The sequence below is a fragment of the Macaca fascicularis genome, chromosome 5 (genome assembly GCF_037993035.2).
Source record: "Macaca fascicularis isolate 582-1 chromosome 5, T2T-MFA8v1.1".
Lineage (NCBI taxonomy): Eukaryota > Metazoa > Chordata > Mammalia > Primates > Cercopithecidae > Macaca > Macaca fascicularis.
The window spans coordinates 39,841,929-39,868,816 of record NC_088379.1 but is presented as its reverse complement, the minus strand read 5'-3'; the positions used below and the strand labels follow the sequence as shown (position 1 = coordinate 39,868,816).

The 26,888-nt window shown below is 44.6% G+C and overlaps 1 protein-coding gene across 23 annotated transcripts in view; it reads left to right on the top strand.

The window, feature by feature from the left end:
• RBM47 (RNA binding motif protein 47) overlaps positions 1–26,888 on the top strand; it is a 207,514-nt gene that overhangs the window by 89,067 nt on the left and 91,559 nt on the right. For 3 of the 23 annotated variants that reach the window (XM_074039626.1, XM_074039620.1, XM_015450274.4), the window contains exon 1: positions 24,934–25,052. The exons of 15 other annotated variants lie outside the window; for them this stretch is intronic. The gene's annotated coding sequence lies outside the window, so the exon portion shown is untranslated. Of the gene's footprint in view, positions 1–12,827; positions 12,946–24,933; positions 25,053–26,335; positions 26,400–26,888 lie in introns of those variants that run through there. 5 more of the 23 variants (XM_074039624.1, XM_074039617.1, XM_015450275.4 and 2 more) reach the window with 2 other exon arrangements.

Genomic DNA, 26,888 nt, shown 5'->3' with positions numbered 1-26,888 from the left:
CAATGTATGTGTATGATTCTCCCACCAAAGGCAGGATTTAAAAAATAATGCTTTAAATAGAATGAACAGAGGCAGCTACTTGGACCAGCTACTTGACTCTACTTGTGCTTTGAGGCCAGTGTGAGATTCTTAGGTTTCAAACCTTAGTGCTCTGTGTTGACATTTTCTTTTTCTTTTCTTTTCTTTTTTTTTTTTTGAGACAGAGTTTCACTCTCGTTGCCCAGGTTGGAGTGCAGTGGCACCATCTCGGCTCATTGCAACCTCCGCCTCCTGGGTTCAAGCAATTCTCATGCCTCGGCCTCCCCAGTAGCTGAGATTATAGGCGTGCGCCACCACACTGGCTAATTTTTTGTATTTTTAGTGAACATGGGGTTTTCACCATGTTGGCCAGGCTGGTCTCGAACTCCTGACCTCAGGGAATCCACTCACCTCTGCCTCCCAAAGTGCTGGGATTACAGGCTTGAGCCACCACGCCCAACCTGTGTTGACATTTTCTATCAAGAGAACTGCTGAGCTGGGGCACTTTGGCCAGTTACTGAATTGACAGATGCAGAAATTTACACATGTTCATGTATACACACAAGGAGCCCTAATTCCATGGAATTGGCCTTCTCAAGCTTGCTGGTTTCTTACTTATGAGTAAATTTGATGCAATTTTTTTTTTTTTTTTGAGACAGTCTTGGTCTGTCACCTTAGGCTGGAGTGCAGTGGTGCAATCAGGGCTCACTGCAGCCTCGAACTCCTGGGCTCAAGCAGTTCTCCTGTCTCAGCCTCCTAAGTAGCTGGGCCCAGCTAATTTTTAATTTTTTATAGAGACGAGGTCTTGCTATGTTTCCCAGGCTGATCTTGAACTCCTGGGCTCAAGAGATCTGCTTGCCTTAGCCTCCCATAGTGCTGTTATTGCAGGTATGACCACTGTGCCTGGCTTGATTCAAAAAAAGTCCAGGTCATTACCTGACTTTCTTTGAGATGTTTATTTGTTTTATGACCTTATAAAGAGCTTATTTCACAATACAAAGAATAGAATGAGGATATTATATATGATTTATATCAATAAGTTTGACATTTAGGTTATATGGAAAAATTCCTGGCAAAATATAAATAATGAATCTTAAAGTTAGCTGATTAAAAAAACCAAATAAATAAATAAAATATATAAATTAAAAAACCCAACTTAAGGAAAAAAAACCTGTATAGTTCTATAACAAATAAGGGAAAAAAATTAGTAGGGATTTTTTTCCCCATTCTTCCCCATTCTTCCCCATTTATTATTATTATTTATTTATTTATTTATTTATTTTTGGGACAGGGTTTCACTCCTGTTACCCAGGCTGGAGTGCAATGGCGCGATCTTGACTCACTGCAACCTCTGCCTCCTGGGTTCAAGCAATTCTCCTGCCTCAGCCTCTTGAGTAGCTGGGATTATAGGCATGCACCACCATGCCTGGCTAATTTTGTATTTTTAGTAGAGATGGGGCTTCTCCATGTTGGTCAGGCTGGTCTTGAACTCCTGACCTCAGGTGATCCTCCCACATTGCCCTCCCAAAGTGCTGGTATTACAGGGGTGAGCCACCGTGCCCAGCCTGTTTATTTTTAACAAAGAATTTCAACATCCTTCTTATATTCTCTTTTGGTTAATTTCTTTTTTAAATTTTATTTATTTCATTGACAAATAATAATTGTACATATTCACGAGGTACATAGTGATGTTTTGAGACATATAATGTGAAGTGTTTAGATTGGGGCCTTGATTTTTCTCAAGCCACAGCAAGCATAGTTTCCTCGATCAACATGGCAACTGAAGTTAGGTGATAGGAAAGGTTAGGGGAGGAAATACCACAGGGCTCCTGATGGGAACTTTAAGTAAAATAAAAATAGTAAAACATTTGGAGTCCTTACCCTTTCCTACTAATCATAGCCTAGATTTTCATTCCAACGAAGTTAATGAATTAAGAGGTAGATATTATTTAACCTACAAGTTGAAATGCAAGTTGCATTTGAAAAGGAGGAAAACGTGGCCTGCTGAAATTGTTTCTTTGGTAAATGGCTCTTCATATTTTGGAATTGTAGCTCATTTAGTGAAACCACAGATCTCTTAGAAACAGATTTTCCTAAAATCCCTGTCCTAATTACATAATAATCACTAGAAGATATATCTTTTTTTTTGAGATGGAGTCTCGCTCTGTCGCCCAGGCTGGAGTGCAGTGGCACAATCTTGGTTGACTGTAACCTCTGCCTCTCAAGTTCAAGTGGTTCTCCTGCCTCAGCCTCCCGAGTAGCTGGGATTATAGGCACTGGCCACCATGCCTGGTTAATTTTTGTAGTTTTAGTAGAGACATGTTTCACCATGTTGGCCAGGCTGGTCTTGATCTCCTGACCTCAGGTGATCCACCTGCCTAGGCTTCCCAAAGTGCTGGGATTACAGGCGCAAGCCACCATGCCTGGCCTAGAAGGTGTACCTTTTGGAAAATGGGCTCCTCATCATTTTGTTTCAAGAAGGCAGACTTTAACCCAATTAAGACTTCAGGTAAAACTCATGTGGTCCATATGAGGGATGCTTACTAAAGAGCAAATACGGCCGGGCGCGGTGGCTCAAGCCTGTAATCCCAGCACTTTGGGAGGCCGAGACGGGCGGATCACGAGGTCAGGAGATCGAGACCATCCTGGCTAACACGGTGAAACCCCGTCTCTACTAAAAAAATACAAAAATCTAGCCGGGCGAGGTGGCAGGTGCCTGTAGTCCCAGCTACTCGGGAGGCTGAGGCAGGAGAATGGCGTAAACCCAGGCGGCGGAGCTTGCAGTGAGCTGAGATCTGGCGACTGCACTCCAGCCTGGGCGACAGCAAGACTCCGTCTCAAAAAAAAAAAAAAAAAAAAAAAGGGCAAATACTCCCAGAGGTCAAACAACTGAGTTAAAACACATTGTCTTTTCCTTGGCCAACCACTGGTAGGGAACTGTCACAAAATGACCCCAGGCTGCTCAAGGCAATCCCTAAAGGTAGCTTCTAAAAACGAGTTTTCTGCTTCTTCACTTGAAAATGGAAGAGATTTTTTTTCCATTACAAGTTACGTGGTACTGTTTATTTTGTACAACGTAGCTTTTTACTACAAAGAAGGGGAAAGTGGCCTATAATTTAATTTGATTTAAATTAAACCTACATGGGACCGTCATATAAAAGATACTGGGACAAGTGTGTGAGGGATACAAAGGTAAATCAGACACTATCCTGGCCCCAGCACAGTGTAAGAATGAGCATTTAAACATTTAGTTAATAAGAAACATGGCTGGGCACAGTGGCTCACACCTGTAATCTCAGCACTTTGGAAGGCCGAGGCAGGCAGATCTTTTGAGGTCAGGAGTTTGAAATCAGCCTGGCCAACATGGTGAAACCCTGTCTCTTTTAAAAATACAAAAAAATTAGCTGGGCGTTGTGGTGTACCCCTGTAATCTCAGCTACTTTGGCTGAGGCAGGAAAATCGCTTGAACCCAGGAGGCAGAGGTTGCAGTGAACCAAGATTGTGCCACTGCATTCCAGCCTGGATGACAGAGCAAGACTCCGCCTCAAAAAAAAAAAAGGCTGGGCGCCATGCCTTACGCCTGTAATCCCAGCACTTTGGGAAGCCAAGGTGGGCAGATCATGAGGTCAAGAGATCGAGACCATCCTGGCCAACGTAGTGAAACCCCATTTCTACTAAAAATACAAAAATTAGCTGGCCATGGTGGCGTGTGCCTCTAGTCCCAGCTACTTGGGAGGCTGGGACAGAAGAATCGCTTGAACCGGGGAGGTGGAGGTTGCGGTGAACTGAGATTGTGCTACTGCACTCCAGTCTGGCGATAGGGTAAGACTCTGTCTCAAAAAAAAAGAAACAATACCAATAAAACAAGAGTGAATTAATTAGATCAAGGAGCATCATACGTCACATATGTAATGGTATATTTGAGAATGCAGTGGAAGTTACTGGATCCCTTTTCTCATCTGTATCCAGATTTGCCAGGGAGTATATTCACTACCCTCTTGTCTGGACCTCTCCCTTTTCTTTTCTTCTGCCTGATCGCTGATCAAATTCAACATCAGTGTTAATTTAGGTATGGAGCCTGCTGGTATTGAAAACTTATGCAAAGTAACCCTGAAGTCCTTTGCAGTTTATAAACATAAATGTGTAATTACCACTATGATGCAGACTGAAGAACTTTCTAAGACTTGATGTAGCTGGGCATGGCGGCCCACGCCTGTAGTCCTAGCTACTTGGGAGGCTGAGGCATGAGAACCACTTGAGTCCAGGAGTTCGAGGCTGCAGTGAGCTATGATTTATGATTGTGCCATTGTACTCCAGTCTGGGCAAAACAGTGACACCCCATCTAAAAAAAACAGAAGAAAAAAAAAAGACTTGTCAGAGTAATTGGGCTGAATTTACACTTAGCCCATTGTGGATACAGACAACCAGTAACTTCACAAAGCCTTCCTGTAAAAGCTAAGATGGTGTTGGGATCTGCCTTCTGGACCCAAACAGATATTTGGAAAAATGGTTTTTGGTAAAGTATAAGAGCAGTGAGTTTAAGGCTAATTCCAAACTTAATGATTTGCCCTTTTAAAATCAGTTCATCAGCCTGGGCAACACAGTGAGATCCTGTCTCTACAAAAAATTTAAAAATTAGGCCAGGTATGGTGGCTCATGCCTGGAATCCCAGCACTTTGGGAGGCTGAGGCAGGCAGATTACTTGAACCCAGGAGTTCAAGACCAGCCTGGGCAATGGTGAAACCCTATCTCTATAAAAATTAGCCAGGTGTGGTGGCTTGCACCTGTAGTCCCAGCTACTCAGGAGGCTGAGGTGGGAGGATCATCTGACTCTGAGGCTCAGTTGAGGCTGCAGTGAGCTGAGATGGAGGCATCACACTCCAGTCTTGGAGACAGAGAGAGATTGTCTTTAAACAAAACAAAACAAAACAAAACAAAACAAAAAAAAAGCTGGGCATGGTGGTGCATCCCTGTAGCCCCAGCTACTTGTGAGGCTGAGGTAGGAGGATTGCTTGAGCCTATGAGGTCAAGGCTGCAGTGAGCCATGATTATGCCACTGTACTCCAACCTGGGCAACAGAGTAAGACTCTGTCTCAAAAATAAATAAATGACATAAAATAAAATTAGTTCATTCATGTGGGCAAAAGTTTCATAGATCTAGTGGTTAGTTACTTTGCCTGTGTGCCCTTTGATGTCCTGCTATTTGCCAAACAAGATAATCTATTTTCAAAACTGAAAACACAGGCTGGGCACAGATCACTTGAGATTAGGAGTTTGAGACCAGCCTGGCCAACATGGTGAAACCCCTCATCTCTACTAAAAACACAAAAGCTTAGCCTGGCGTGGTGGCAGGTGTCTGTAATCCCAGCTACTCAGGAGGCTGAGGCAGGAGAATTGATTGAACCTGGGAAGCGGAAGTTATAGTGAGTTGAGATCGTGCCACTGCTCTCTAGCCTGGACGACAGAGCAAGACTCTGTCAACAACAACAACAAAACCAAAAAACACCAAAAGCTGCAAAGGCAGAGAGGTGGATATGAGCCATGACTCAACCAATAACATGGCAGACGAGCAGACAATTGCCTACTAAAGGAGGTCTGTCTACCTAAACGGAAGAGGTCTGTACCTACCATAGAGGAAGAAAAAGAAAATTATGGGCATCAATAAAGTGTATGTGTCTTTTGGCAGAATAACAGGACAATAATGGCTTTATGCTTTGTAGGATGGTATTTAATGCTCTAGAAAGCAAAGAGAATACTCCAAGGTTGTGAAGCCGAAATTGGTAGCTAATGTCAGTGTTGAACCTTGAGGCAAATTTCATGGGTGACACTTAAATGTCAGCCCTGTAGTTTCCAAGAACAAGGTCTTCAAGCCAGTCATTAGACATGCATCAAAGTTCTGCCGAGGTGGGGCCTCATCCCGGGCTGCACATTGGGTAAAACGGGTTGCCCAGGTGTGTCAGCGGTTGCTGCGCCAGGTGCAGACAGTAATAGAATATCTGACATTCACTTCAGCCATGCTCACTGGTTTCTGTGCAGGTATTGCCTGCCAAGAAGTAACAGTATGAGAACAGCCACACTGCTTTCATAAAGAATGACAAAATTTCTGTGTCTGCAAAATAAATGAGGTCCTTTTGAAACTAAGAGCAAGGTCAGCAAAATACAAGGGGGACACCTCAAGCAAAAGAATGAAGTGGGCATCGAAATACGATACCAGAGGCTGGGTGCCGTGGCTCACGCCTGTAATCCCAGCACTCTGGGAGGCCAAGGCGGGTGGATCACCTGAGGTCAGGAGTTCAAGACCAGCCTGGCCAACATGGTGAAACCCCGTCTCTATGAGGGGGAAAAAAAAATTACAGGCCCAGGCATGGTGGCTCATGCCTGTAATCCCAGCACTTTGAGAGGTCAAGGTGGGCGGATCATGAGGTCAGGAGTTCAAGACCAACCTGGCCAACATGGTAAAACCCCGTCTCTACTTAAAATACAAAAAGTAGTTGGTGGCAGGCTCCAGTAATCCCAGCTACTCGGTAGACTGAGGCAGGAGAATCGATTGCCCCAGGAGGCGGAGGTTGCAGTGAGCCTAGATCTCCCCACTGCACTCCAGCCTGGGTGACAGAACAAGACTTGATCTAAAAAAAGAAAGAAAAAAAGAAAGAAAGAAAAAAAAAGAAATAACATACCAGGCTGGTGTGAAAAGGTGCTGAACACAAACCGGGTCTTTCAATCTAGGCATGTCGGTACCCACTGATTTTTGTTCATCTGTACCTGTGTAATCAGAGTGTTTCTTGGAATCTTAAAATATTGGAGTTATGAGGAACTCTAGAGGTTGTGAAGAAAATTATCATGATGATTTGCATTTACTGAGGGTTCACTGTATGCCAGCCATAAGGAAGTCTTTTACTTGTGTTATCAGTTTTACTTGTATAGCCTCATTTGATCTCTTCCATAATCTCTAAAGAAGGGGCTAGGATTCCTATTTTGCCAATAAGAAAACAGACTTAAAAGACAACAGGGAACTCACACAAGGTCATACAGTTCATGCATGGCAGAGCTGGCTCACATACCTATGTCAGTCTGAGGCGAGTTTGCATTTTTTAACTACCAGCTCCTTAGAGGGCCGAGGGATTCTCAGGAAAAGGTATGTCCATCCACATTCTGACCAGGTCCCCAGGAGTTCGCCAACTCATATAGTTCAGTGAAAATGACCAAAGGATGTATTGAAAATCATGGAACCTATACCCTGAAATTTTAGCTATATGGAGTATGATATGCAATTATACAGTGTATTGGTGGGTTCATATTTTGGCCTCAAGTTCCCCCATCACTAAGGAACTTGCTGTAACCCTTAACCTGGGTGGCTAAGGACACAGTGCGGATTCCAGCTGCTCTGCTGTCCCATGAACTGTTTTTTCTCTGGGCCATCTTCTTGTGTTTCAAGTTTCAATCATTTGGTGAATTTTAAAAAATTACCAGGCTAGGCGTGGTGGCTCAGACCTGTAATCCCAGCACTGTGGGTGGCTGAGGTGGGAGAATCACTTGAGCCCAAGAGTTCAAGAACAGCCTGGGCAACATAGTGAGACCCCATCTCTAAAAAAATAAATAAATTAAAAAAAATTAGCCAGGCACCAGGCACGGTGGCTCATGCCTGTAATCCCAGCACTTTGGGAGGCCAAGGCAGGTGGATCACCTGAGGTCGGGAGTTTGAGAGCAGCCTGACCAACATGGAGAAACCCCGTCTCTACTAAAAATACAAAATTAGCCGGGCGTGGTGGTGCATGCCTGTAATCCCAGCCACTCGGGACGCTGAGGCAGGAGAATCACTTTAACCTGGAAGGCAGAGGTTGCGGTGAGTCTAGATCATGCCATTGCACTCCAACCTGGGCAACAATAGTGAAACTCCATCTCAAAAAAAAAAAAAAATTTACTAGGCACGGTGGCACACACCTATAGTCCCAGCTACTGGGGAAAGGGAATGGCAAGGGTCTAGGGTGAAAGGATCACCTGAGCCCAGGAGGTTGAGGCTGTAGTGAGCTATGTTTTTGCCACTGTGCTCTAGCCTGGGTGACAATCTGAGATCCTGTCTCAAAAAGTAAAACAAAATAAGACAAATCAATTCACAGGCAGCACTTACTGAGACACTGATTTAATCGGTCTGAAGGGGAGCCCAGGAATCAGTATTTTTAAAAAACATATAGATAATCTCTGGTGTAAACTTTTGCTTATTGGCCTGGTGAATGTCTTTGTATTGCTCTTTCCTACCTGAAAGCATTTTATTATTATTATTTTTTTTTGAGACAGACTCTTGCTCTGTTGCCCAGGCTGGAGTGCAGTGGTGCGGTCTCAGCTTACTGCAACCTCTGTCTCCTGGGTTCAAGTGATTCTCCTGCCTCAGCCTCCCAAGTAGCTGGGATTACAGGCGTGCACCCCACACCCAGCTAATTTTTGTATTTTCAGTAGAGATGGGGTTTCACCATGTTGGCCAGGTTGGTCTTGAACTCCTGACTTCAGGTGAACCGCCCACCTTGGCCTCCCAGAGTGCTGGGATTGCAGGTGTGAGCCACTGCATCTGGCCTCAGAGAGCATAATCTGTATTCCCTAGCAGCTGTTTTTATTGTTGTTTTTCTTATGGTCTTCAAAGATGTAATGGGCTTTGAAATCCTTTTGGCTCCTAGGAAGAAGCTATTACTGCTTGGTGGAGTCCTGTCTGAAAATGAATTCCCTGTTTACACTGCCCCATTCATTCCCTGTCCTGTGAACTACAACTACAGATTCTCCTTATAACTCTGCTCAGAATAGAAAGCTTAATTACTCTACCCCTAAAATCTTGCAGATTGCAAGAGGCTATAAGCTACTGGTATAGCCTAAAGATCAAGGGATCTTGTGTGGTGTTATGACAACTACTTCTATTTATATGTGATGTTCACTTTAAATATACACAGACATATTTGTATGTTAGTGGAAGGGGGTCTCAAAAATCTCATCTGACCTTTAATTAGACTCAAATAAGAAGTGGTAAAGACATTGACGTATGGGCCGGGCATCTCAAAAAAAAAAAATATATATATATATATATATATATATATATCTGTATATATCTTTAAAAAGGAAAAAAAATTAAAAAAAAAAAAAAAAAAAAAAGGCTGGGAATGGTGGCTCACACTTGTAATCCCAGCACTTTGGGAGGCCGAGGCGGATGGATCATGAGATCAGGAGATCAAGACCATCCTGGCCAACATGGTGAAACCCCGTCTCTACTAAAATACAAAAAATTAGCTGGGTGTGGTGGCGGGCGCCTGTAGTCCCAGCTACTTGGGAGGCTGGGGCAGGGGAATCACTTGAACTCGGGAGGTGGAAGTTGTAATGAGCTGAGATCGCTCCCCTGCACTCCAGCCCGGTGATAGAGCAAGACTCCATCTCAAAATAAAAATAAAAATAAACTGCCAGGTGCGGTGGCTCACGCCTGTAATCCCAGCACTTTGGGAGGCTCAGGCAGGCAGATCATGAGGTCAGGAGATTGAGACCATCCTGGCTAACACAGTGAAACCCCATCTCTACTAAAAATACAAAAAATTAGCCGGGCATGGTGGCGGGCACCTGTAGTCCCAGCTACTTGAGAGGCTGAGGCAGGAGAATGGTGTGAACCCGAGAGGTGGAGGTTGCAGTGAGCCGAGACTGCGCCACTGCACTCCAGTCTGGGCGACAGAGCAAGACTCCATCTCAAAAAAAAAAAAAGATTAAAAAAAAAGAGAGATTTATGTATGGCAAAACCAACGCTGGGAGTTCAAGCCCCACAGAATACCCAGGTCTAGAACTCCTGTCTTTGGAAGCTAGTTATCTTTTCTCCTCACCCTCTGCCTCACTTAACGATGTCTTTCACGGCCTTTCCTCTTCATTCACACTACCACCTTCCTAGGTCAAGTCATAATTTTAATTCCTAAATTACTGCACTAGCCAGGGAAGGAGGAAAAAAAACTGTAAGAAACCACATCAAAATGTCATCTGTGGTTGGTAGACATCTGATTTTAATTTTTTAAATATCTGCTTTTCTGAAATTTATACATTTTACATAATAAACAAGTTTTACTTTCCTAAAGGAAAAACACACATCATCACTGGCATAGACTTCACCCTGGTATGTGAGCACATGTCCATTATACGACCCATCTGTGCCTAGCTATCAGAGTTGCCTTTCTAAAATGTGTTCTCCAGGCTCCTGCTTAAACCCTCCGGGTGTCCTGGAATTTCAAAGTCATAACCCAGACCCACCCTTCCGCCTATCCCCTTATCTCCAACCACACCCAACCCAACCCTCTCTGCTTGGCAGGTCAGCATCCTCCTTGTCCTAGGACCAGGGGAGCTCCATTCAGCTCCTTCACGGCTACTCTCCTCTACACAGAGAACCCCACACTCTTTGTCCTTTCCCCTTTACCTCTCCAGATGTTATCCTTTGAAGCTCAGCTAGCCTACGGCCAGACCACCCTGATCACTCCCGATCTCATCTGAAGCTCAGCTCAACTCCTTCCTTCTCCAGGTCACCTTTGTCACCGTTTTTTATCTGCGTCAGGGTGGTTTCGTTTTATGTAAACCAAGTCCACGCCATTGAAAATGGTTGCATAGAGAATTCTATTTTATTTATTTATTCCAGAGTCTTACCCTGTCACCCAGGCTGGAGCGCACTGCTGCGATCATGGTTCACTGTAGTCTCTACATCCAGGGCTTGAACAGTCCTCCTGCCTCAGTTTCCTATGTAGCTGGGACTACAGGCATGCACCACCATGCCCAGTTAATTTTGTTTGCTTTTAGTGGAGAGAGGTCTCACTATGTTGCCCAGGCTGGTCTCCAACTCCTGGGCTCCAAGGATCCTCCCACTTTGGCCTCCCAAGATGCTAGGGTGGCAGGTGTGAGCCACCGTGCCTGGCCTTTCATGGAGAATTCTGAAAGCCTGCCCATGTTCAGAGGAAAAGGAGTCCTGTGACTATAGTGGTTTTTGCCATAGGCACAAGAAGGAAAAGTGACAGAATGAATGTGACATATTTTTCATCCAGATTTATAATAATTCTTTTAGACCTGTGATGTCCAGTACGGAAGTCCCTGGCCACACGTGGCTATTTAAATTTAGATTAAAAAGAAGAAAAATAGGACCAGGCAGGATGGCTCATGCCTGTAATCCCAGCACTTTGGGAGGCCGAGACAGGTGGATCACAAGGTCAGGAGTTCAAGACCAGCCTGGCCAGGATGGTGAAACCCCATCTCTATTAAAAATACAAAACTTAGCTGGGCACGGTGGCATGCGCCTGTAGTCCCAGCTACTCAGTAGGGTGAGACAGGAGAATCGCTTGAAACCGGGAGGCGGAGGTTGCAGTGAGCCGAGATCAAGCCACTGCATTCCAGCCTGTGCGACAGAGCGAGACTCCATCTCAAAAAAAAGAAGAAAAATAATAATTTAAATTAATTAAAATTAAATACAGAAGATTCTCCACCTAGAATGTTTAAACTTCATGATTGGCCAGGCATGGTGGCTCACATCTGTAATCCCAGCACTTTGGGAAGCTGAGGTGGGCCAATCACCTGAGGTCGGGAGTTTCAGACTAGCCTGGCCAACATGGTGAAACCCCATCTCTACTAAAAATGCAAAAATTAGCCAGGTGTGGTGGCATACGCCTGTAATCCCAGCTCCTCAGGAGGCTGAGACAGTGAGACTCCATCTCAAAAAAAAAAAAAAAAAAAAAAGGAATCTAATATCCTTAAAATCCATCATGAAGTTTATTTATTTACTTTTACTTTATTTTTTAGATGGAGTCTTGCTTTATTGCCCAGGCTGGAGTGCAGTAGCGCGATCTCAGCTCACTGCAACCTCCACCTTCTGGGTTCAAGCAATTCTCCTGTCTCAACCTCCCAAGTAGCTGGGATTACAGGTGTGTGCCACCACACCTGGCTAATTTTTGCATTTTTAGTAGAGAGAGGGTTTTGCCATGTTGGCCAGACTGGTCTCGAACTCTTCAGGTGATCTGCCCACCTCAGCCTCCCAAAATGCTGGGATTATAGGTGTAAGCCACCATGCCCAGCCTTAGATGCTTTTTTTGTGTGTGTGTGATGGAATCTCCCTCTGTCACCCAGGCTGGAGTGCAGTGGCGCAATCTTGGCTCACTGCACCTCTGCCTCCCAGGTTCAAGTATTCTCCTGCCTCAGCCTTCTGAGTAGCTGGGATTACAGGCATGTGCCACCATGCCTAGCTAAGTTTTATTTTTAGTAGAGACAGGGTTTCACCATGTTGGCCATGGTTGGCCCAGCTGGTCTCGAACTCCTGACCTCAGGTGATCTGCCCACTTTGGCCTCCCAAAGTGTTGGGATTACAGGCGTGAGCTGCCTTGCCTGGCCACATTTTTGACTTATGATATTTTTTACTTATGATGGAGTTAATGGGAAGTAGCTCATTGTAAGTCAAGGAACATCTGTAAAATTAAAAATTTTTAATACGGTAGCCAGTAGCCAGTGGTACATTTTAAGTGCTTAATAGCCATATATGGCTACTGGCCACTATCCTGATAGCAGCAAAGATACAGAACCTTTCCACCATTACAGAGTTATACGAGACGGCCCTGTTTTATTATTTATTTCTTTATTATTTTTGAGACAGAGTCTCCCTGTGTCACGCAGGCTAGAGTGCAGCGGCGTGATCTTGGCTCACTGCAACCTCCGCCTCCCTGGTTCAAGCAGTTCTCCTGACTCAGCCTCCTGAGTAGCTGTGGCCACAAGCGTGCGCCACCACGCCCAGCTAATTTTTGTTTTTGTTTTTTTTCTTTTTGAAACAGGATCTCACTCTGTCCCCCAGGCTGGAGTGCAGTGGCAGGATCTTGGCTCACTGCAACCTCCACCTCCCAGGTTCAAGCAATTTTTCTGCCTTAGCCTCCCGAGTAGCTGGGATTAAAGGTACGTGCCACCATGCCCGGCTAGGGTTTGTATATTTAGTAGAGACGGGTTTTTACCATATTGGCCAGGCTGGTTTCGAACTCCTGACCTCAGATCTCCCAAAGCGCTGGGATTACGGTGGCTCCCGTTTTAGATATGTAGTTATACGACAATGCAAGGAAGAATATATTTGCTTAGTGTGTGTGCCTTGTTTTCTCAGTGAGAAACCAAAAGGGTTGTTTTTATTATTATTATTAGTTTTGAGACAGAGTCTCACTCTGTTGCCAGGCTAGAGTACAGTGGTGTGATCTCGGCTCATTGCAACCTCAGCCTCCTGGCCTCAAGGGATTCTCCTGCCTCAGCCTCCCAAGTAGCTGGGACTACAGATGTGCCACCATACCCAGCTAATTTTTGTATTTTTAGTAGAGATGGGGTTTCACCATGTTGGCCAGGATGGTCTTGATCTCTTGACCTTGTGATCCGCCCGCCTCAGCCTCCCAAAGTGCTGGTATTACAGGCGTGAGCCACCGCGCCCGGCAGTAATCTTCGCTTACGTTTATTTTGTAACCTTATGCACCTAACCAGTGCTGGATATATAAGAAATACTTTGTATTTGTTGAGTTGATTTTTTAGTACTTAGTTGGTAGTGCACCATTAAAGTGTATGAATTTTGAAACAGGAAACCAAGTTTCTGGCCCCTTCTCTTCTGCCAACTAGCATGTGACTTAGAATATCTCATTTAACTGAAGCAGGTCACAGTTTCCTCAAGGGTAGATGGTTGTAAACTGGACTATATTGGAAGATTCTTCCAGGTTTGGAATTTTGTGGTACATATGGAGTATTCACTTTTAAATAAAAATGTACCCCCTTCCGGCTGGGCGCGGTGGCTCAAGCCTGTAATCCCAGCACTTTGGGAGGCCAAGGCGGGCGGATCACGAGGTCAGGAGATCGAGACCATCCTGGCTAACAAGGTGAAACCCCGTCTCTACTAAAAGATACAAAAAACTAGCCGGGCATGATGGCGGGCACCTGTAGTCCCAGCTATTCAGTAGGCTGAGGCAGGAGAATGGCATGAACCCAGGGGGCGGAGCTTGCAGTGAGCCAAGATCACGCCACTGCACTCCAGCCTGGGGCACAGAGCAAGACTCCGTCTCAAAAAAAAAAAAAAAAAAATGTACTCCCTTCCCCCAAACATACACACACACACACAATGAAAAGTAGCAGGTTAAAAAATATTCTAGCTTATTTTAAACTTCATTTGTCCTGGGAGGCTGAGGTGGGCGTATCAGTTGAGGGCAGGAGTTCAAGACCAGCCTGGCCAACATGGTGAAACCCTGTCTCTACTAAAAAATACAAAAAAAAAAAAAAAAGCCAGGTGTGATCTCAGATACGTGGCAGGCTGAGGCAGGAGGATCGCTTGAATCTGGGAGGTGGCGGTTGCAGTGAGCTGAGATCACACCACTATACTCCCTCCCGCCTGAGCAACAGAGCTAGATTCCATCTCAAAAAAAAAAAAAATTTGCCACGTGTGGTGGCATATGCCTGTAGTCCCAACTACTTGGGAGGCCGAGGTGGGAGGATTTCTTGAACCCAGGAGGTGGAGGTTGCAGTGAGCCAAGATCATGCCACTACACTCCAGCCTGGCTGCCTGGGCAAGAGAGAGTGAGTCTGTCTCAAAAAAAAAAAAAAAAAACCAACAACTTCATTTATCTAATTTTCCAAAGATATAAGCCTAGGATTTCAGGATTAAATTCTCTGCCACAGCTCTAGCTGACTTGGGCAAGTCAGGTAGAGAGTTAATTGCCTTCGTCAAACCTCACTGAGGTTTTACACTATCTTTAGTCTCACTGCATGCAGCAGTCACCAGTCAATGCTGCCAACCCTTTTCCATTGTTCTAAGTCAGGCATCAGTAAACTGTGGTCTATTGTCTGTTTATGTATGGCCCTCTCGCTAATGGTTTTTACATTTTTAAAGGGTTGCAAAAAAAAAAAAAAAAAGAACCAGACTGGGCAGCACAGTGAGACCCTGTCTCTACATAAAATAAAAAAATTAGCCAAGTGTAGTGAAGCACACCTGTTGTCTACTCAGAAGGCCGAGGCAGGAGGATCCCTGGAGCCAAGGTGGTTGAGGCTGCAGTGAGCTGCACCACTGCACTCCAGCCTGGGTGACAGAGGGAGATCCTGTCTCAAAAACAAAACCCCCAAAAACAAAAAACAAAACAAAACAAAGAATAATATGTAACAGAAACCACATGGCTTGCAAAACCTATAGTATTTACCTAGCTCATGACAGAAAAGTTTGCCATCCCCTGCACTCAGTGACTTTCCTGTACAGACCCAACCACTTTTTAAGGCAAATTGTTTTCTGAAGTGTTATAAGGTCCCGTGACTCAAATACCATGGAATTAAACTCCATCTTCTCTATGGTTTAGAAAGAACTCTGAAGACAGGGAAGGGCAGCCAGGCTGGCGGGGAGTGGACGGGGACCCTCGACTTGATCAGTTTTGTATTGAAACACTACAAAGTAGGCAGGACCCCGTGTTCTGAAGGCAGAAAGCGAGTCCTTGGATCCAGAATCTGTGTGTTCTGGTCTTGGCTTTGGAAATTTGATGAGTCACGGTTTCTGGCTGTGTCCTCCTTGACTTACAGCTTTCACAAGAATGAATTCTGAAGGCCCCATGAAAGGGAAGAGCTGTGAGAATCTAAGTCCCATGCTTGCATTTCAGTTTCTCCTTCTTTTTCTTTTCCTTCTTGCTGCCTCTCCGTTTAGCACTCTGGGATCTAGATTGGATGGGCAGCTAAAGGGACTGAAATGGAGAGGCAAGAGCCAAACTTCAGGGCCTAGAGCAGGGCTGGGCCTGTATCTGAATTCTGATAGCAGCATTGCCAGGCAGCTCCAGGGCAAACACAAAGTTCATTGGTTTTTCTTAAGAACTCTTTTCTTTCTGATGCTCACTGCCAGGTGTCCAAGGGCCCTGGAGCTTTCCAAATCTCTTTTCTACGTAAGCCTATTCCCTAGGTTTTTACCAAGCCTTGACTTTTAAAATGCACTTCTTCTTAGTTACCAAAAAACTCCAGTTTTGGCATTTTCCCCCCCATTTATCCTTTTTTTTCCCTCCTCTCCTTGTCTCATTCTTTCCTCTAGGCTATTTTCAAAGTTCTTTTGCCCCTGGCTTCTGTATACACAACTGCCTTTAGAATAATCCAGTGTGCCTCACCTTAATAAAAATCCAGATTTACAAAACAAAAATTGTTTGAAAGGTGAATCTTTTTGTTAAAGAAATCTGGCCAATATGAAAGACTAGCATCTCTTTTTTTGTGTTTATCACTTTATTTGTTTGAGACAGTCTCACTCTGTGATCTGCAACCCAGCCTCCTGGGTTCAAGCGATTCTCATGCCTCAGCCTCCCAAGTAGCTGGGACTACAGGTGTGCTAATAGTCATATTTTATACTAAATAAAGTAGCTGACTAATTTTTGTATTTTTAGTAGAGACAGGGTTTCGCTGTGTTGGCCAGGCTGGTTTCAAACTCCTGGCCTCAAGCAATCTGCCCATCTTGGCCTCCCAAAGTGCTGGGATTACAGACCTGAGCCATCGTGCCTGGCCATGTTTATCACTTTCTACATTTCATTATAGCAAGTGGTAACTAGGGGAGGTCCCCTAGTTGGGTGCAAGCAGATTCATTTTTGTATTTGCAGATTGTGTAACACAGTGAAATTCATAGCCTTACCCCCATACTGGATCATAAAAAATTTTTACTTTCCCTATTTTGTTTACTATCAAGCCTGAGCTGATTAAATATATCCAGTGGCCTGGATCAGGATCATGTGAAAAACAGGACCTTGGCTTGCTTACAACAATGTTTGCATTTGTTTTGATTGGGACAGATTCCTTTGGAGAAATTCCCAACTTATTCTCAAAGAAGATTCTAGTGCAGTAGCAGGCTCCCAGTGGCTTTTCATTCATAGTAATGAGCATTAGCCGAGCGTGGTGGTGTGCGCCTGTAGTCCTAGCTACTCAGGAGGCTGAAGCAGGAGGATTGCTTGAGCCCAGGAGGTCAAGGCCGCAGTGACCTGAGCAGTGTCTGTGCACCACTGCTACATTCTAGAATTCCCAGCCCGGAACTATGCTGTTGTCATGCCCAGGAAAGCATCCATGAGAAAAGCCTGTTCTGAGTCCGAATGCTGATGCCAGTTCTGGATAGAATTCCTTGACACACACGGCACTTCCAGCCTTGGTTTTCACAGTTGCTGTGATAGCAGAACACACAGCTGTGAAACAGAGAGAAGATGAGCAACAGAAATGGATGTACTAAAATGTGAGATGAAAAAATGCAGAAAAGCCAACCATCTTTAGAAATCTCATTTTTTCAGAGCTCAGTGTAAGCCTAATAGGTACAAGCTGAGATTCTGGAGTCTGAGTGGTGGGTTCCAATCTTGCTTTCCACCAATAATTAGCTTCACTTGACTTCTTTGGGTTTCCGTTTCCTCATTTGTATGAGAAAATAGGGATCATGAGAGTACTTGGCACATAAGATTTGGGAGGAGGTTGTATATGTTGAGAATTTAGCACCATGTCTAGTACACAGCAGGTGCTTAATAAATGTTCATATTAGTGTTTTAGCACATGTTGGAGGGACATAGCCCAGTGCAGTGTTTCTCAAATTTTGGGGACTGGACCATCTTCACAGACAGATAAAATACAGGGCACTCAATTATACATAACTTCAGATAAGCAGTAAATAATTTTTTAGTACAAGTTATTTCCCAAACATTATATGGAACATGTATGAAAATATTCATTTCTTATCTGAAATTTGAATTTAACTGGGCACCCTGGAGTTTTATTTGCTAAATCTGACAACCCTGTTTTCCTTTCCTTTTCTTTTTCTTTTTTTTTTTTTTTTTTTTGAGCCAGAGCTCACTCTGTCACCCAAGCTGGAGCTGGAGTGCAGTGGCGTGATTACCGCTCACAACTGCTTCAACCTCCCAGGCTCAGGTAATCCTCCCACCTCAGCCTCCAAAGTAGCTGGGACCACAGGTGCGTGCCACTGTGCGTGGCTAATTTTGGGTATTTTTTGTAGAGACAAGGTTTCACCACCTCACCCTAGCTGGTTTTTTGTTTTTGGTTTTGGTTTTGTTTTTGTTTTTTTTGAGACGGAGTTTTGCTCTTGGTGCCCAGGCTGGAGGGCAATGGCGTGATCTTGGCTCACTGCACCCTCCGCCTCCTGGGTTCAAGCAGCTCTGCCTCAGCCTCCCGAGTAGCTGGGATTACAGGCGCCCACCACCACGCCGGGCTAATTTTTGTTTTTTTAGTAGAAACAGGGCTTCACCATGTTGGACAGGCCGGCCTCGAACTCCTGACCTCAGGTGATCTGCCAGCCTTGGCCTCCCAAAGTGCTGGGATTACAGGCGTGAGCTACTGCGCCCAGCCAAGAGGTAGCTTCGTAAAGGTTAGTTGCATGCAGAATCTGAAGCTGTAACAAGGAACTTTTCATGCTCTGTTACGTTAAAATTGGTTGGCCCATCTTGAACTTTGAATGGACTGCTTACCCATGCATGATTCTGTAACATCATGGTTGGTTATTTGGAAAATATTGGTTCACTGAGTTGTGAAGATCTTCTAGATATTGAAACATTTCAGTATGTATTTTTAAAACTCCACATTTGTTAATGTCATAGTTGATCTCATGAGAAAAGCCTTTAATTGACAAGCAGTCAAGCTCATGGTGGTAAATGCAGGTTGCCCCCAAATATTTTTCTTACTTTTTTTGTCTTTTTAAAAATTATTTTTCTTCTCTTTGCGCAACAGGGCTAACTCATAGGCAGCGCGCCCAGAGTCAGCCAGGTTCCCCCAGATTTTAACTTTTGCTTGAAAGCTTGAATTTGATCATTGGAAATCAATACTGTCTGTTGTGTTCTTTGAAGTGCCAGGGTCACTTCATTCATTTTCTAGAAAATGTCTGCCAAATATTCAAGTCTAAATAATCATAGTTTGTTTTATCAAGTAGTTTAGCCTGTGACTCTCACAAGTGATTTTTCCTTGAGACAGCAATTGTAATTTGGTATACAGTATAAGTGCTTTATCATACTTTTCATTTCATCACACAGAATATTTTTAAAACGTCTACTTGAATTGAGACTTAATAAAATAAATAGGCTGGACATGGTGGCCCATGCCTGTAATCCCAGCACTTTGGGAGGCCGAGGTGGGTGGATCACCTGAGGTCAGGAGTTCAAGACCAGCCTGGCCAGCGTGGTGAAACCCCATCTCTACTAAAAATACAAAAATTAGCTGGGTGTGGTGGCAGGTGCTTGTAACCCCAGCTACTTGGGAGGCTGAGGTGAATCCTTGAACCCAGGAGGTGGAGGTTGCAGCGAGCCGAGATTGTGCCACTGCACTCCAGCCTGGGCGACAAGAAGGAAATTGTGTCTTTAAAAAAATAAATAAATAAATAAATTTAAAAATTTTAAAAATTTTTAAACGAAATAAAAATAAATAAAATTAATATTGTCTTATCAGATACATTCTTAAGGAAAATTGGCTTTTTTTTTTTTTTTTTTTTTTTTTTTTTTTTTTTTTTTAAAGGTAGAACAACTTCAAATGCCTGGTGGTAAAAAAAAAAAAAAAAAAAAAAAAGTGCCACAATTACTAGTAAAGTTAGGCAGCACTGCCTCTTACACTGCTAGAAGTTTTAGCCACCATTGCCTTTTTTTCACTAGTGCAGTGTCAATGCCGTGAAAAAGGGAAATATGTTAGTATTATTAAGAACCTTGGAGCCTCTCAGCGTTCCAGGGACCTCACTTTGAGAAGTGCTAGGCTAGTGGCTGATATCCCCATGACAGACAGTACCAGACAGTATAGACTGATCTCCCCTCTCCTATTGCGGCGCCTCCTTCCTTGGGCAGTTTGGGAAAACACCCAGAGCCCCTGGGCACTTTCTTAGGCATCTGCAGAGGTTGGCTAGGTGATGAGCAGTTTCTGAGGTCACATTCATGCTACTCTTTGAAGCCCTCTAAAGGGGTTTGAATATGATTCATGGGCATTCCCAAACCCTTGGAAGATTCTGGAAGATTTAGAGGCTCCAGATTAAATCTCTACCTCTTTCTCCTCTACTATTTCCTAGTGTCCAAGGGAGCTCAAAACCCCTTTCAGAAGCTGAAACTATTCTGCAGGCCAAATATATACTAGCCTCAAAGATATTCAGGCTAGAAATGGGCCCCTACAGCTGAAAGATGCTTTGGAATAGGCCTGGGGCAATAGAGCAGCACTCACCAGAGATGCATTATTCTGCCTTATTGCAGCTCTGCAGTTGAAAATTCTAGGGGTATACCTGCATGCTGGCATACCACAAACAATAGAGAAAAAACTCCACTTAGAATCGCATGGCTGGAGGTGGGAAATGCTATTATAAAACATTTCTGTTGCACAGAAGGCACAGTCCTTTCTCAGGGACACATAATTTAGTCTCTGAGCAGCATGAGACTTTTATATGCCAAGTGCTGTATAGAACACAGGGAATTCTAATACAGCCTACAAGGTTTAAAGTCAAATAACAAATTTGTGATCACAGAAAAAAAAAAAAAAAGAACATAAAAGGCTTACCCAAAGTAGGGGAATCCATATTTTTTTGGCTGGATTTTATGATCAAAGGAGGACTTCAATAGTAAATAGAGTTCATCAGTAGATTTCAAAGTGAACAGTAGAGATTATCTTAATTAGGGATAAGAAGTTAGGGTGGGCTGGGCACAGTGGTTTATGCCTGTAATCCCAGCACTGGGAGGCCAAGGTGGGTGGATCACGAGGTCAAGAGATCGAGACCATCCTGGCCAACATGGTGAAACCCCGTCTCTACTACAAATACAAAAATTAGCTGGGCATGGTGGCATGCGCTTGTAGTCCCAGCTACTTAGGAGGCTTAGGCAGGAGATTTGCTTGAACCTGGGAGATGGAGGTTGCAGTGAGTGGAGATCGATCCACTGCACTCCAGCCTGGGCAACAAGAGCGAGACTCTGTCTCCAAAAAAAAAGAAAAGGGAGGGTAGGGTGGAGGGAAGTGGAGAGGAGGGTGAGGAGGCCAAGGTAAAGGATTGAAGGATGCCAGGTGTGGTGGGTCACGCCTATAATCCCAGCACTTTGGGAGGCCAAAGTGGGCAGATCACCTGAGGTTGGGAGTTCGAGACCAACCTGACCAACATGCAGAAACCCCGTCTCTACTAAAACTACAAAATTAGCTGGGCGTGGTGGCGCACACCTATAATCCCAGCTACTCGGGAGGCTGAGACAGGAGAATCGCTTGAACCCGGGAGGTGGAGATTGCAGTGAGCCAAGATCGTTCCATTGCACTCCAGCCTGGGCAACAAGAGTGAAACTCCATCTCAAAAAAAAAAAAAAAAAAAAAAGAATTGAAGGAGAAAAACAGGGTTGAACTGGTTCTGGTCAGAGATTGGCAGAAAATACATGTAAGTGATTTTTTTTAAAAGATAAGGTGTCACTCTGTTACCCAGGGCACTCTGTTACAGTGGTGTGATCTTGGCTCACTGTAGCCTCAACTACAACTCCTGACCCAAGCAATCCTCCCACCTCAGCCTCTCAAGTAGCTTGGACCACAGGCACATGCCACTGTGCCTGGATCATTTTATATATTTTTTTATAGAAACGAGGGTCTCACTATGTTGCCCAGGCTGGTCCTAAACTCTGGGCTCAAGTGATCCTCCTGCCTGGGCCTCCCAGAGTGCTGGGACTACAGGTATGAGCCACCACTCCTGGGCTGGATCTTGATTTAGACCAAGCTTGTCCAACCTGTGGCATGTCCAGGATGGCTTTGAATGTGGCCCAACACAAATTCATAAGCTTCCTTTAGGATTCTTTTTTTTTTTAAGCTCATCAGCTGTCATTAGTATCAGTGTATTTTATGTGTGGCCGAAGACAATTCTTCCAGTGTGACCCAGGGAAGCCAAAAGATTGGACACCCCTGATTGGGCAGTAGACAGGATCTTAGGGTGAGTAGGCTACAGTGTGCACGTGCATGAGAGTGTGACTCAGGCAAAGAGCAAGGGCTCCAGCTGGGACCTGCTTGGATTCTCAGATCTGTTATTATTAGCTGTGTATCCTTGGGCAGCCTCTCTGAGTCTGTCCTCTCATCTGTCTATTTCATTAAATGAGGTGTCATATATCAAATAACTGATTATTGTAGGCACTTGAGAAGCAATGTTTGCAGCCAGACATGGTGGCTCACGCCTGTAATCCCAGCACTTTGGGAGGCCGAGGCAAGCGGATCACTTGAGCTCAGGAGTTTGAGACCAGCCTGACCAATAAGGTGAAACCCTGTCTCTAAAAAAATAGCAAAATTAGCTGGGTGTGGTGGTGTGCGCCAGGAGTCCCAGCAACTCAGGAGGCTGAGGCAGGAGAATCACTGGAACCCGGGAGGTGGAGATTACAGTGAGCTGCGATGGCACCACTGCACTCCAACATGAGTGACAGAGTGAGACTTCGTCTCAATAAAAAGAAAAGAAACAATGCTTGTTTTGTGATGTGATTTGATGGCTGGCTTATTTGCTCTCTGGACTTCATAATCCCATTTTCTTATCCTCATTGAAATACAAAAAATAAAAATTAAAAATAAAAGCAAAGCAACTACCTTAAAACCCCAAATTTGTTTATATAGTGATCCTTCTTTATCCATGGGGGATTGATTGCAGGCCCCCAGATTTTGGATGCTCAAGTCCCCTATATAAAATGGTGCAGTATTTGCATATGACCTACACATGTCTTCCCATATACTTTGGGTCATCTCTAGATGACTTAGAATACCTAATCCAATGGAAACGCTATGTAAGTAGTTGTTATGCTGTATTGTTTAGGGAATAATGACAAGAAAAAGAAGTCTGTATGTGTTTAGTACAGACACAGCCATCCTTTTTACATTTTTAAATTTTTAATTTTTTGTGGGCACATAGTAGTATATATATTTATGGGGTACACGAGATTTTTGAATATTCTTCAAATATTCAAAATATTTGTTCTGTGGTTGGTTGACTTCAGGGATGTGGAACCCAAGCATACTGAGGGCTGACTGTACGTAGAATATATGCCTTTGAAACACTGTTTGGGATTTCGATTTTGTGTCTTCAAACTTTTTTCATCAAAATTTAAGTATATTTCTTTTTTTTTTTTTATTTTTTTATTTTTATTTTTATTTTTTATTTTTTATTTTTTTTGAGACGGAGTCTCGCTGTGTCTCCCAGGCTGGAGTGCAGTGGCATGATCTCGGCTCACTGCAAGCTCCGCCTCCCGGGTTCACGCCATTCTCCCGCCTCAGCCTCCCAAGTAGCTGAGACTACAGGCGCCCGCCACCACGCCCGGCTAGTTTTTTGTATTTTTAGTAGAGACGGGGTTTCACCATGTTAGCCAGGATAGTCTCGATCTCCTGACCTCGTGATCCACCCGCCTCGGCCTCCCAAAGTGCTGGGATTACAGGCTTGAGCCACCGCGCCCGGCCTAAGTATATTTCTGAACAGTAAGGCATTGGACTCCATGCCAGGGAGTGCAGAGGTGAGTGCTCTGGTGATCTAGAAAGCAGTTGAGGGTCGGGCATGGTGGCTCACGCCTGTAATCCCAGCACTTTGGGAGGCCGAAGCGGGTGGATCATTTGAGATCAGGAGTTCAAGACCAGCCTGACCAACATGGTGAAACCCCATCTCTACTAAAACTACAAAGAAATTAGCCAGGTGTGGTGGTGCATGCCTATAATCCCAGCTACTCAGGAGGTTGAGGCAGGAGAACTGGGAGGTGGAGGTTGCAGTGAGCTGAGATTGCGCTACTGTACTCCAGCCTGGGCAACAGGGCAAGACTCTGTGAAAAAAAAGAAAAAAGAAGGAAGGAAGGAAGGAAGGAGGAAGGGAGGGAGGGAGGGGCATCTGAGGACACACAAGTGCCCTAATGCAGAGTAAATGAGACAGGTGACCCAAGAGGAGTGCTCATGGGAAAGACTTCTGTGATGGGAGTAATTACCCCCCAGCATGCAGGGGATTTACTCCTCTTGGGTTTGTGTAAAGAAGAGCACTCAAAGGACAAGAGGTCAAGTGAAATAAACCCCAAAATTAGAATAAGGGACTGACCCGCGCCGAGGGCTGAAGGAAGATGAGAGGGATGGTAGAGGAAACTGTGCCACAGGTGGTGGGGAGAGCAGGTTAGACCAGGTGGGGCCTTACTGCTCTGAGAGGAGGTGCTTTTGGAGGTCAGTGGCTTGAGGGAAATCCTGGGCTGTCGGGAAAGGCCACCTCAGCCCGTGGCCTGTCAGCAATGGCTCAGTGACCTTGGGCTGTTGTTGAATCTGTCTGTATCTCTGAAATCTCGAGAATAATAATACCTGTCTAACCCATGCACTGGGTTATGTGACATGTCACATAAAATAGTAGAAGCAGAAATAGAATGATGAGGGCCGGGCGCAGTGGCTCATGCCTGTAATCCCATCACTTTGGGAGGCCAAGGCAGGTGGATCACCTGAAGTCAGGAGTTCGAGACCAGCCTGGCCAACATGGTGAAACCCTGTCTCTACTAAAAATACAAAAATTAGCCAGGCAAGGTGTCAGGTGCCTGTAATCCCAGCTACTTGGGAGGCTGAGGCAGGAGAATCACTTGAACTTGGGAGGCGGAGGTTTCAGTGAGCCGAGATAGTGCCACTGCACTCCAGTCTGGGTGACAGAGCGAGAATCCGTCTCAAAAAAGAAAAAAGGAAAAGAGAATCATCGCCCTCCCCCAACACCCATTATGTTCCTCTCAGGGAAGCAAAGCAAGAAAGAAGAGAGGAGGAGAGGGAAAAAAGAGAAAAAGAGAAAAAGGGAGGCCCAAATGAGGCGTTCTGAGGCGGGTCAGTTCACTGTGGTAGAGGGCAAGATGAGAAATGTTGTGAAAGCAAAAGGAGCTGACAGGCAGGCTGGAGGGCGGGGAGGCCCTGTCGCCCCGCCCCGGGCAGGCAGATAAAACGGTCATTTATGGTACCCACCCTAACAGATTAGTCAGTCAGACCCAGGCGAAGCGAGGTCAATTGCCCTTTAGTCCCAGGACTAACCGGAAGCTTCTGCAACATGAGGACATTGAAAATAAGATGGAACCCATCCATATAAGGTAGGAGACCAAAAAATGACAACAACCCTTCTGACATTTTAAAACTGTGAAGAACTTCTCTGTGCCATGTTCTAGGCTCCTGGAGCTGGAGAGCTGTCAGTTCTTGGAAATAACTTCTGTGGTTCTAGACATTTGTACTTTATAGATGAGGAGACAGGCTCAGGGAGGTTAAGCTACTCCCTCAAGGTCACACAGCTGGAGTGTAGAAAACACATATCTCAATTCTAGGTTCAATTTTGTTTTGCTTTGTTTTGTTTCCACCCCAGCAGACATTTTAAAGGTAGGAAATGCAAAATTCTGAGCACTCTCTGGGGGATTGGAGGAGTGGGTGGGGACAGAGAATGGGTTATCTTATTTGCCTATCCTGTCTGTGGGTGTGATTCTGCAACCAAAGCCAATTCTGGCTTCTCTAGACGGTCTTGGTCTCCTTTTATCGAGTGGGCTTGACTGTAGCTAAGTAATTCTACTTTCTCATGTGTTAGACTGTCCCACTCAGTCCTCCAACAGCAGGTGAGTGCGTGCTGCTCGCATGGGCCCAAGACTGTAGCAATCTCCCTAGGTAGTTTCTGTAAAACCAGGCAGACAGATGATCCCTGGGCACCCTCTCTTTATCTCATTAACCCTGGTGGTACCAGGAGGCACCTGACATTCTAATAGTTTGGTGCCAGCAAGTTTCTGTTATCCTCCAGTTGTAATTGTTAACTTGAATGGAATGCAAAACTTCTGGTTTGGAGCAGAGTTGGGTCTTAACTGTGAATAACTTGAAGGATATGGAAAATGGGAAGTATCTTTGGTTATTGTGGAGGATGGTTTATGAGCACTTTTTTGAGTTGCATTTTCTCGGATAAATAGGAATATGTGGTCAATGTGGAGATGCTACTGCGTCTACGTATTCGCCAGTGAACTCCACCTTTTATTAACTCTTGCCTTTGACAGTTTTTTAGCTCGGCAAGCCAAGACTTGTTTGGGGATTAGAACAATGAGCTTATCATAATGCCACCTTAAAAAAAATTGCTGTAACGCTTCCAGTGTCAAGGTTTATTTCTATGAGCCCTTCCTGCAACTCCGCCCCCACCACCTGAAAGTTTGACATTTTTTCCCCCTTAAGGGGAAGTGTGGAAATAGAGCCTGCTTGTTCATTTTCATTATTGTACATTACATGATATCTTTTCGACCATTATATTGTGTTCCCTCAATGGTGTTTGCTCTGAGGGTGGGACACAAGCCTGTTTAGTGTCTCGTAAAACATTTACCAAAAGCACTGAGCCATGGTTTTGAAGGGCATTCCATTGCCAGAGTGTGGGAGGAGAGAGCAAGCAGGGAAAGAAAGCGCCAGGTGCTTAGCAGGTACGTGCTTCCTACTTTAGTATATTCATATTAAAAATTTCAAATTGCATATGATTTCAGTTCCCTTCTGCAGAAGGGGCAGGGATGGTGAGGGGAAGATGGGGGCAAAGGGATTTCTTTGCAAACTCTATTTTTCAGTGGCTCGGAGTCCCCGGATAATTGTAATCTTTAGCTTTCATCAAATGCTGTTTTTGGTTTTGCTAGAGGGACGTGTGTGTAATGGAGAGTAAGTGGAAAATCTACCTGTGCTTGAGATTTTACAGTGGGCTGAATCAGAATCCTTTAGCAAAGCATTTGCTTTAGCAAAGAGTTCAGAACCAGGTGCTGTTTCTAGGAGGCAATGTGTAACCTTGCGATTTGCACTTCTGTGAGCTCAGAAATTCATTCCGTTTAAAGGTTTTGCTAAATGGTGGTTCTGGTTTCATGAAAATACTTTTAAACTTTCTCCCCCCACCCACCCCCAATTCTGTTAAATTTAGACAAGGTAAC